Consider the following 12,797-nt stretch of genomic DNA (forward strand, 5'->3'; position numbering starts at 1 on the left):
GTTCTCCAGGGACAAGTACCAGTGGTACATATTTGTCTGCCTGGCCCATTGGGGTGGGGGGAATTGTGAATGGGCATGCAGCCATCCCTGCAACACCAGGGGCTGGTACTGCACCCCCCTTTACAAAATCTGCCCGTGGAGCCTGGTGAAGCTGGTTTGTGCTGTGTGTATAGTTTCATAATTATTAGGGTCGGAAGGGACCTATTAAATCATTGAGTCCGACTCCCTGCCTTGGGCAGGAAAGAGCACTGGGGTCAGATGACCCCAGCCAGGTGTCTGTTCAATCTCCTTTTGAATATTTCCAAGGAAGAGGACAACACCACCTCCCCTGGAAGCCTATTCCATATTTTGGCAACCATCACTGTAAAGAACTTTTTCCTGATGTCCAGCCTGAATTTGCTCTCTTTTAACTTGTGTTCATTGTTTCTAGTTACCCCAACTGTCACCCTGGTAAACATCATATCCCCTGCTTCCTGCTGCCCCCCATGATGAGTTTGTAGGCAGCCACAAACTTGTGGAGCCACCTCTTGTGGAGGCTAAAGAGGGTCAGGTCTCCTAATTGGTCCACATAGGGGTTTTTCTGTAGGGCCAGATGGGTAGCCCTCCTCTGAACCCTTTCCAGGTTATCCACATCCCTCCTGAAGTGCAGTGACCAAAACTGGACACAGTACTCCAGCTATGGCCTGACGAATGCTGCATAGAGGGGAAGTATCACCTCCCTAGACCTTTTGTGATGCACCTACTTATTACTTCATCACATTGGTGACTCATGTTCATTTTGGAGCTGATTATGACTCTGAGGTCCCTTTCTGAAGTTGTGCTGCTTAGAATGGTCCCTCCCAGACTATAGGAGTGCTGATGATTCTTCCTTCCCAGGTGAAACACATGACACTTATCCTTGTTAAACTTCATCCTCTTCTGTTCTGCCCCTATTCTGTTCTGGTTATATATATTGTATACCCAAACAAAATGAAACCTTTGCATGGTATAATTTTCACATGAGAAAGAAGAAAGAATGTGAGACAATTAAGGAGTTTGTCAAAGACCTCAGACTGCTGAGCCAGACATGCAACTTTGGAGACCTAAAAGAGTCCTTGATTAGAGACCAAATAGTATTGGGTATTAGGAATACAAGCCCCAGGAAAAGACTGCTAGAGGATCCTGAGCTTAATTTGGAAAAGGCAGTTAGAATGTGCAAAGTAGCAGAGATAACAAATTCCAGGCTTCAGAAGCTGGAGGGAAACACAGAATAAGCTGAACTAGACAGGATTACAAGGCTGCAAAAACCTAAGGCAACACACAAACAATACAAAAAGGAGGGCCTCACTATAAAGCAGGCAAGTGGAGGCCAAAGAGAATTGCTTAAAGAAACTATGGTCAGCTGCAGATGCTTTGGGGGTTACCACAAACCTATGCAATGCCCTATATTTGATAAGCACTGCAAAAAAATGCAAAGATTAAATCACTTTACAAGAATTTGCAGAAAGGAGTAGGATGCAACACACAAGAAACAGCAGGTGCATGCTCTATGCAATGAGGAAAAGGAAAAATTCCTCATTGGCACAATGCAAGAAATTCAGTCTTCTGAGGATTGGGAAAATCATCCTGGACACCAATGGACTAATGGGCCACATCCAGATGAGCAAGCATGTGCCTATTTTAGCATCTCAAAGCAGTTTGAGATGCTGCAAGAGGCACAATGGGAACAGAAAATGCTCCCTGCACTGCATATTTGCAGCACGGACTCTAATTTTGATACTAGGAAATCCTGGTATCAAAAACAAAATAAAACAGAACACCCTGGGAAAAAGCAGCACAGGGCATACTCCTGGAGCATGCCCTGAAGCAACTGGAGGCAGAGTCCTCCACAGAGATGCTCTGTCACCCAGCCAGAGCATCTCTATGGCTTCCCTGTGGCCTTGCTGCCCCAGCCCACAGCCTCAGCATGCCGAGACAAATAGGAACGGGGCAAGGCTGTAGCGGCAGATCGACCCAGGTGCTGTCCCAGGTAAGCAGGGACATGGGGATGGGGGTGGGGGACTGTGTGGGAGGGATGGATCCCATGCCCACCCCCCAGCAGGGCACATAGCCACCCAGCAGCAGCACCAGCAGCCATTGGGGTGTTCCTGGCAGATAACCCTGGCAGCACTGGTGCACACCTTTGCACAGGACTGGGCTCCTCTTGCTGTTGCCCAGGGTCCCAGCACCACATGCCGGAGCTGTACACCCTCAGGCCAGGCCTTGTCCTGCCTCTATGGAGCTGGGCTGGCCTGATAGTGCACAGGGTACATGGAGGCAGAACCAGGCCTGGCCTGAGGGCATGCAGCTCTGGTGTGCGGGGCCAGGACCCTGGGTGACAGGAAGAGCAGCCCAGTCCTGTGTGAGGGCTGACCATCTGCCCATTTGGAGTCAGGAGGATATGCTTTGACAGTTCAAAGTGGGCCACCAAAACAAGCACATATTCTGGGTGATAGCTGCTCAGATGGCAGAGAGGGGGCACCAGAAAGCATGACAACAGTGCCCCCTGAAGGCCAACTGTGCAGCCACAGCCCACTGGCAGTTGGCCCAGAGGTGCAGGGGGCTCTGCTACAGTGCCCATACCACAGTCCAGGCATCTGTGTGGTCCCTGTCCTGGGCTATCAGGTGTGCAGACATCGGGCCACATGTCCAAGGGGGTGGATGCTGTCACAGGTGGCAGCAGGTCACAGCCAGGCAGCAGCCCTCATTGCCAGACTGCTGTAGTGGGTAGAGGATGCACAGGCCACTCTAGGTTAGGGCTGCTTCAGCAGTCCAGCTGGCACAAGGGGCTAGTGTCCCCAGATATCAACTGGCTTTCCCTCAGAAGCTCCTGTCTATTTGTAACACTCATAGCATGGGCCCTAAGGCCTACCTGGCTAACTAGTAACCCTGTATGGGGCTAATGAATGAGTGGTACAACTAAATTCTCAGGACAACTAATGAAAAAAAACAGGATAGGAGTGTTGTGTGGGTCAAAGCGTCAAAACATGAAAAGTGCACCTGAGAGGGACACCGAGCAGAGCCCCCCTGGGCTGCACCCACAGTACTCAAAGGCATCCACAGAGCCCTAAAGCCCACCCAGCTAACTAGTAGCCCCTATTGTATGGGGGCTAATGGATGAATGCTACAACAAAATACTTGGGACAACAAAGGCAAAAAACAGGGCAGGAGTGATGTGAGGGTCAAAGAGTCAAAATGTGAAAATGAGTGTGCCTGAGGGGGACACCAGGCAGAGCCCCCTGGCCCACCCCCCCCAGTCCTCAAAGGCATCCAAGGAGCCGGTGGACGCCACCCACTGGTGCTCTGCCCAGAAACATGCACGAACCAATGAGAGGAAAGTGGCCCCACAGTCTGTGGGCACCTTCCCAGCCAGAGCCTCCTTCCTGGTCATGTACAGGGACCACTTGGCCAGGGCCAGGAGGAGGTTGACCAGCAGGTCCCAGGACTTGGTGGGGCCACGGATGGGGTGACCAAAAAAAAAAAGGTGGAGGGAAAAACTCAACCAGAAACTTAGGAGGAGGTCTGGAGGTGGAGGGGGTGGGGCTGCAGCCTGGCACACTCAAGGATCATGTGCGCCAGGGTCTCCCTTTGCTCACAGAAGGGGCAGGAGACTGGGATGTCTGTGAAGCTCACCACATATATGCCCATGGCATTGGCTCCATGGAGGAGCTGCCAGCTGAGGTCCCCAGTGGCTTGTGAGATGAGGGTGGAGTACATACTCAGCTGCTGGGGTGCCCCAGCCATGTCCCCATAGAGCAGGTCCCGCCACTTGGTGTCTGGGTGGGACATGAGGGAGGCATGATGGATCATGTGGCACATGAGCTTTTAGAGATGATGATGATGGACAGTGGAAAAATGGACCGGTCTTGTGTCCTCCAGCTGGCTTAGGTGGTGGAGCGGGCAGTGCTGCAAGGCTGGGTGAGGTGCCAGCCCCATGACAAACTCCAGTGGGCTGGAGGAAAAGTGGAGGCAGGGGGGGCAGGGACTACCACTGCACAGGACCTGGTTGACAAGGGCAAGGGCGTTGAGAGGTAGGACAGATTTCACCTCCTGGATCAGATGGCAGGTCACATGTGTGTTGGGTAGTCCCATGCACAAGGACAGTGCAGGAGGGTCCACACACTCCTGCCTATCATAGTCCAGGAGGGGTCTGATACAGGTGACACCAGCCAGGATCAACCTCTGTTGCAACTGGGGCGCCTCTGCTGTTGGCACCCCAAGTTGGGTGTTCCAGAGGAGGGGCTCAACGAGCAGGTTGATGCCCTGGGCGAGTGTTGCAGGGCACCTGGAGGTGGAGATGAGCCTCTAGGCCCAGAGGAGGTCCTGGTAGAACTCCAGCAGCCCTTGCAGGTCCTGCCAGGAGAAGCCCTGCAGGCCGAGGAACTACCAGGCATATCAGAGCCCCCAGAAGTGGTGGAGGAAGGCACGCCCCAGGTGGCCCCATGCCATGTGGCTACCAACACCATTTAGCAGTTGCTGCAGGGCCTGAAGGTGGAATGGCAGGACCTGCCTGCATAGGCAAACCAGGCCCTGGCTGTCCTCCTGCAAGGGGAGGCTCAGAACCTCCACAGAAACCCAGTGCCATCCTGGCCAGAAGAACTCTAGTGCCCATCTCTGGAGCCCTGCCAGGACCTCAGGGGGTACAGGCAGGGTATGTAAGTGGTGCCAGAGCATGGACAAGACCAGCTGGTTCAGCACCAGCACTCTCTCATGCCCATGTCTGGAGCTGCTCCATCACCCTTGCCTCCAGCTGGTGCCAGCTCTTTGGTGGGGAGGGGTCTGTAGGGGACAGGTAGACCCCCAAGTAAAGCAGTGATCCCACTTGACCCAACACTCTGCAGAGGTGTACAGCACTTGGAGAGCCTGCACAAAGCGGGTCCCAAAGCCAAAGGCCTGCAGCGTGCCTGAAAGGTATGCGTGATCCACTCTGTCAAATGCCTTCTCCTGGTCCAGGGATAGGAGAGCAAAAGACAGGCCCACCCTCCCAGCACACTAGCCCCAGGAGGTCCCGAGCCAGGTACAGGTTGTCGAAGATGGAATGCCTGGGGACCGTGTACATCTGGTCAGAATGGATCATATGCATCAGCATGGACTGCAGGCACAGTGAGATGGCCTTTGCTGCCACTTTGTATTCCGTGCAGAGGAGGGACATGGGATATTAGTTCCTCAGGTTGTGAGGATCCCCTTTATTTCATAGGAGGGCCACCATGGCCCTCCAGCACAACAGGGGGAGTTCCCCACTTCCCTTGGATTTGGCCCAGACCACAGCAAAGTCTGGTCTGAGAATGTCCCAAAAGGCCTGGTAGAATTCTGCAGTCAGCCCGTTGATGCCTGGCACGTTGTTGCCAGGCAGAGGGCAGCCAAAAACTCAGCCAGAGTGAGAGGAGCCTTCAGCAGGTCCTGGTCACCCACGCTGACCTGCAGGAGTCCCTCCCACAGGATCTGACAGGCTTTAGTGTCAGTCAGATTCAGGGAAAAGAGCTCTTTGTAGAAGGCCTGTGTGCACTGGCGCATCTCACCTGGATCCATGAAAGGGGTGCCATCACCCGTCAGAAAGCAGGTGATGTACTTCTTGGCCCCTCACCTCTTCTCCAGGGTGTAGAAGAAGCAGGAGTTGCAATCCATCTCCTGAAGGAGCTGGACACATGAGTGGACAAATGTACTGTGGGTGCAGTGGTCATCCAGAGCACGTAGGTCTTCTCGCCTCTCCCGACACTCTCTGCAGAGGGACGGGTTGGTTGGGTCAGTGGCCAGGCATCTCTCCAGCTTTAGCACTTCCCACTCGAGCTGCTCCCGGACTGCCTCCCTCTGCTGGGTGTGACCCCGAGTGTTGCGGTGGCAAAGAAGTCAGATGCACACCTTCCCCACATCCCACCATCTCCAAGCTGAGAAGAAAGCTGTCTGATGCTGCCACCAGGCCAGTCAGAACTTCCAGAAAGACTTCCTGAAGCCCACATCTTCCAGCAGACTGGCACTGAAATGCCAGTAGGCTGACCCCAGACACCCAAATCCTAGTGCGGCCACAAGGTGGTGATCACTGAAAGGGGTCAGCTGGATGCCAGAGGAGTGGGCCTGAGCAAAGTGTGGCAGAGAGATATAAACCCAGTTCAACCAGGAGTGGTATGCCTGCTCCTCCCCCACCCTCGTATAGGTGAAGGGGGATCAGTAGGGTTACAGGCATGCCAGATGTCCACCAGGGAGTAGTCCATCAGGATCTCCCTGAGGATGCCCACGGTGGCCTGGTTTCTCTCCCTGCCCAACCAGCCTCATGCATCTAGGGTGATGTTAAAGTCCCCGCCAAGGACCAGGCACTTGTGAGGGTTGAGGGTGCCAATGTAAGTGGCTGCTTGGCAGAAAAATAATCTGCCAACTCTGGGTCCTGCACAGGGGTGTGCACATTCAGAAGGTTCAGGACAAGCCCCTGCACTTGGACCCAGAGGTGCAGCAGGCACCACCTCAATATCTTGGAGAACCTCTGGCTGCTGACCTGGGGAGAACAGGATGGCCACCCCACAAGAGATGGCTGAGAGGTGACTAAAAAAGACTCTGCCTCCCCACTCCAGCCGCCAAATGGGCTCATTGGCCAGAGTCGTCAGGGTCTCCTGCAAGAATACCACAGGGTACCCTCTCTCCTGAAGGAAGGAGAGCACCCAGCATCTCCGGAGACCCTTTCCTGCAGCCATGGACATTGAGGGTCATGATCTTAAATTATCTTATGGCTGGGGGGGGTGGAATAGATGGTTCTGCAGGGGTCTCACACATCGCAATGCCGTTGTGGGGTTGCTGGCTTGTGCAATGCTCTCCCATAAGTGTAGGGGGTGTCTGTGAAATGGTGGACCTGCCTATAGATCCAGGCATTGCAGCTTTTTATCTTATGGCTGGGGGGGGTGGAATAGATGGTTCTGCAGGGGTCTCACACATCGCAATGCCGTTGTGGGGTTGCTGGCTTGTGCAATGCTCTCCCATAAGTGTAGGGGGTGTCTGTGAAATGGTGGACCTGCCTATAGATCCAGGCATTGCAGCTTTTGGGCCCCTTGCCTTCCCTCACCAGTGCCCTCGCAGTGGCAAGGATGCTGTCAAAATCTCCCCAGTGGTCCAAGGTGAGTTGTACCTTGCTGGAGGACCACAACATTCACAAGCTGCCTGTTACCTAGAGGTATGTAGAAAAAAAATTATAGCTGTGTCAATGTCCGAATCACCAAATCTTTCCAAATCTCTCCAAATTGATCTAGAGGGTTCCAATTCGATCCGGAGAGATTAAAGGGTCCTCTGATTCGCTTCGGATTTGGAGATTCAGCCACCCAATCAGGCTGAATCTCCACCAAATCGAATCAGGGACTGAAGCTTCGCACAGCCCTACTAGAAAGAGCTTGCAGAGTAGATTTGAAACTGAATAAACAAAAATGGGAGAAAACCTCTCTGAGAGAGGTGTGCAAATCAATCCTGCAAGGGTTAAAGCCATTACAAACATGCCAACCCCTACAGATAAGGCAGGAGCACAAAGATTACTGGGAATGATCCATTTTGTAGGAAAATACTTACCTAACTTAGCAAAGCAGACCAAACACTTTAAATCACTCCTACAAAAGAATGCTCAGTGGACATGAGAACATGAAGATGAAACTGAATTTAAAATTTGAAGAAAAAATAATGAAAGCTCCAGTACTAAAATGCTATGACCCTAAAAGACCCATTCACTTGTCAACAGATGCTTCTCAAGAAGGCATTGGAGCAGCTTTGCTTTAAAAACATGGGGATAGCTGGAGACCTGTAGCATATGAATCGAGGGCACTCTCTAAGTCAGAGTGTCTATATGCACAAATTGAGAAAGAAAATTTAGCTCTTGTATATGGCTGTAAGAAATTTCATATATTCATCTATGGGAAGCCTGTGATAGCTGACACTGATCAGAAACCTTTGATAACTATAGCAAAGAAAGGGTTATCATACATTCCACCCAGATTACAGAGACTTTTCTTTCAACTGCAAACGTGTGATCTAGACATACAATACACACCAAGAAAACATCTAGTTATTACAAATATGTTGCCCAGAGCATATGGCACAATGGAAAATGACAGAATTCTAGACCCAGACACAGTACATGCCAATCTAATTAAAAGAATGATTCCTGTCACCGATACAATGTGGGCACTAATTGCAGAAGCTACTACTCAGGACACCACATTGCAAAAAGTGGTAACACCTATTTGTGCTGGTTGGCTTGGAAAACATATACCTAGCCCCTATTCTCAGTTCAAGGAAGAGCTGTCAGTACTGGATGGCATTTTGTTCAAAGACTCATGACTTGTTGTTCCAGCAGTGACAAAGAAAGACATGTTAAACAGAATACATAAGGGGCATCTAGGCATTGACAAATGCAAAAGGAGAGCAAGAGGTACTCTATATTGGCTCAACATCAATAACAACATAGAAGATGCTGTAAAGGCTTGTACAATGTGCCTAAAGTACAGACCAGCACAAAGAAAAGAGCCCATGATGGTCATGGAGGAGCCCATATCATGTGGGCATTGACTTATACATGCAGGAAAAAATACGTATTAGTGCTGGATTATTATTCTCACTATCTTGAAATATGCTCAGCAGCACAGGAGCAAACTATGTCATAACTCACATCAAATCAATTTTTGCTGGACTTGGGATTCCACAAATTGTAAGAACAGACAACAGACCTCAATTCAACTGTCTTGACTTTAAAGAGATTGCAAACAAATATGGATTCTTTCACAGTACTTCAAGTCCTAAATACCCATAACCCAATGGTCTGGTGGAAAATGGAGTATAAATAGTGAAGGAATTGTTGAAAAAAGCTGCAGATTCACACGTTGATGTTTACTTTTAAATTACAGAGCAACACCCATGAAACATGGATTGTCCCCAGCAGAAATGTTGTTTAACAGGAAACTCAAAACCAGGCTGCCAAATCTTGTGGATGATGCTCATCAGAATGAAAAGCAAGATGTGAAAACATTAAAAAAATTCAGCAAACTCAAACAAAAATGGTGCTATGACAGGGGTTCCAGGGAGTTACCATAACTGCACAACAAAGATATGGTGCTTATTTCAGGTGGACAAATGTGGAACCAAAAAGCACTAGTTTCCCATCAAGTAGCTCCCAGATCCTGTAAAGTAGTCACACCAGAAGGATAGGTGTTAAGAAGGAACAGATGACACTTGCAGTTCATAAAGGGGAGAAAAGAAGTAGTATCATGAGATTCACCAAAGAGCTAATATCAAAGCAACAAGAAATGACCGAGGATACTGAAAGTTACACAGAAGTAGAGACATCTGAATGAGGAAACCAAACAAGAACTGAACTAATAAGGATTTGTTAATGCAGAGAAACTGAGAAGATCATTTAGAGCTAAAAAGTCAACATAAAGACTAACAGAGACCCATTAAAATGTGCTTTAGCTATGGGTTGAACTAATCTCCCAATGTCAGTATTACATGGGGGTATGTTACATGTAAAGGGGAAGATGTGTGGATACCATTAGGAGTGCTATGTATAAATTGTTACATTGCCCAGGGATTGCAGGAGGGAACAGCAGATCTGTTGGCTAAGTAGGCTCTCTGAATAAACAAGCGTTATCGTTTTATAAGTTTAACTCTTTGGTCTTTTGAGAATAATACAATACCTAGATATTGCAGTAAGAGGATTCATTCTTCTCTTGGCAATCCTACCAACATGGGGTAGAACAACACGTTTGAGTGGCCCAGTAACCTAGTGCTACTTATTTCTGCATTCTGAAGGAAGATACTGTTCTCTGCTATTGCAGCTGTGCTGTGCTTTTATTGTACTGGATTTTTGACCATCAGGTTTCTGCCTGGCCATCTTTCCTTTTCTTTCTCATCACACCTATTTTCTCAGATCTGTGCCTTCCTGTATTTGAAACTCATGTACAGCTTCTCTTATTCTCATGGATTAGGATCATCTCAAACTGCTGTTTTCACACTTCCTTGTCTCAAAAAAAAATGTTGCACGGATGTTGACATGCCTTTTCCAGTAGAAAGTGGGCACTTCTACCTGTATAATTAGGGTGGCTGAATGAACTCTGATCCAGTTTATTGCTCCCAGGTGTGGTGTTTGCACAGGCACCTGGGACCGTAGCATGTTGATCAAGATTGCAGCAGCCCTGGCTGGCCAGGGGTCCTGGGGGTCAGCCTGTCAGCGTAGGGCTGCTTTGACCCAGCTCAACATGCTGCAGAAGGACTGGCTAGGGCAGAAGGGTGCTACAGTGCAGTTCTAGCCAGCAGGCAGTCTCTGCACTGAATCACCCTTATGCTCCAGCCAGCCCCACCAGCAACTACACGTGCGTTGCGGTGGAGAAAATAACTCTGCCTGGATAGTACTTGTAGATGCTAATGTTTTACTGCCGAGCTAATTAGTCAGCTCTACAGTACATGTCTCCTGTAGAGGTGCTAAGTAAAAATCTCAAGGAAGAAATCCTAGTCCCACTGAATAGGAGTGCTTCCATTGCCTTGAGTAGGATCAGGATTTCATTCCAAATACACAAAATGGCCAAGCCATAAAAGCAGGTAAACCCCAGCTATACATAAGTTGCTGTGGAAATTAGCTGCCAATACAGATCTACTCCTGAATTCTTTATAGTCAGGGATTTGGGGGTATGCTGCAAATATGAACAGGTTCATTCTCTTTAAAAAAATCCATTTTATCTGCTCCACAGTTCTCCACCTATTTTTTCCTATTCATCTTCTTTATGAGAGATCTCCTTTAAAAAGTTTCATAGTTTCATAGTTTCTAGGGTCGGAAGGGACCTGGGCAGATCATCTAGTCCGACACCCTGCCATGGCAGGAAAGAGCACTGGGGTCAAACGACCCCAGCAAGATGGTCATCTAACCTCCTCTTAAAAACCCCCAGGGTGGGAGCCTGCACCACCTCACTTGGAAGCTGGTTCCAGACCCTAGCCGCCCTTACCGTGAAGTAGCGCCTCCTGATGTCCAACTTTAACCTTCCCTCCGCCAGCTTGTGACCGTTATTCCCGGTCACTCCTGGCAGCGCTCGGGGGAACAGGGACTCCCCCAGTGCCTGTTGATCCCCCCTGACTAGTTTATAGCAGGCCACAAGATCCCCCCTCAGCCTTCTTTTGTTGAGGCTGAACAGGTTCAGGTCCCGTAACCTTTCCTCATAGGACCTGCCCTGCTGTCCCCTGATCATGCGAGTGGCCCTCCTCTGGACCCTCTCGATGCTGTCCACATCCCTCTTAAAGTGCGGCTCCCAGAACTGGACGCAGTACTCCAAATCATAGTTCATAATCCTATAATTGTTTTATATGCTGCTCTCCTGTGAAAATGGTACACAAATTCCTAGAATAAGCCTATTTTAATTGTTTTTCACTTCCATTTCAATATCATCCCCAGAGCAAATAGTAGAAAACTTGTTAATATCAGAGACATAAAAATGTTTTAATGATACCAGAGAGAATATTTTTCTAAAAATACCACCTTTCTCATTACAATTTTCTTTGTAATGGGACTGACTTTTTTTAAAGCAGAGCTATTTTAATGATATAGAACGATATTGTAGGTTTATTAAGACACAAATTTTAGAGAGCAAGAATGGAAAATAATATAAGAAAATCCACTAGGGTATGTTTTGTAGCTCAGTAATTTGCATTTAAGCATCGTTTGTATCTTAAAGCACAAGGCCGAGGGTTTGTGAAGTGCTTATATTAATTTACCAATAATAACCTGTTGGAATTTACTGAATTACAGTTTTTTTCTGTGTCAACTTCGTGCTCTGCAAAGTGGTGTCCTAACTTTTGTTAGAAGCTATTGTAGGTAATTTAATTGTTGGTAATTTTATAGATTACAATTGTAATTTGTAATTTTATAGTCTTCTATTACTGGAAATGAAGAAAATTGTAAAAGCAAAACAGCCCTTTCCTATAATCCATTCTAATTGTTAAAAAAAAAAATCAATTTGCCAAAATGATACGAGTCGAGAATCTGCAGTGTTAGTCATGCTAATAAGAACTATTTGGTTGAGTAAGGGTCTGCAATATCTAGCCTGTATAACTTGAGCAAGAAGATACCTTTCATGAACTACTTTTAGTGATTTGAGAATCTGGCATGTTTTTGCAAGCCTGTTTGCCAAAGGAAATATGCTTAACTTATTAAACAACATGATTGTATAAGAGTCAAACTGTGACAGATCTTGTTAGACTGAACAGATGGCCTATTTTTCAGCTACAGGCAGCTTGTAGTTCATGGGATTAGCCCTTATTTTCCACTGTCCACATCTTGGCTTGCATGATGTAATTTTTTTTGTCCAGATATCGATAAAACAGCTAGAATAAAATGCATATGCTACACTTTGTCTTCAATCCATTTGTTTTCTAACTCTTTAAACCCAAAGCCTGTGTTTATTAATAGAATTAATTACATCATAGTGCAGTATGGTATGCCCATATAGGTAGTTCATTGCTCCGTTCTTTTTAAAAAAATTTTGATGACTCATTAATATTTCTTACTTGATTATGCCAAAATACTAGGTTTTCCCTGGTAGGTTAACAGAAATAAAATAAATATTCAAAATTTCAAAAGGCTGATAAAAGCAAGTTGGGGTGAAATGCATTTCTATGTCAAATGGTTGTCGCAGAGAAAGTTTGGGCTGGTGATTAAGCTATACCTAGATGTTCAAGTTATATTGGCTGTAAGAATGTTTCCTATGGGGCCTTTTCTTTTATCTGCAGTCCTTCCCACAGTTCTTTATTATTTTAAGGCTAGATCATTT

The sequence above is a fragment of the Alligator sinensis genome, unplaced genomic scaffold (assembly GCF_000455745.1).
Source record: "Alligator sinensis unplaced genomic scaffold, ASM45574v1 scaffold842_1, whole genome shotgun sequence".
NCBI lineage: Eukaryota > Metazoa > Chordata > Crocodylia > Alligatoridae > Alligator > Alligator sinensis.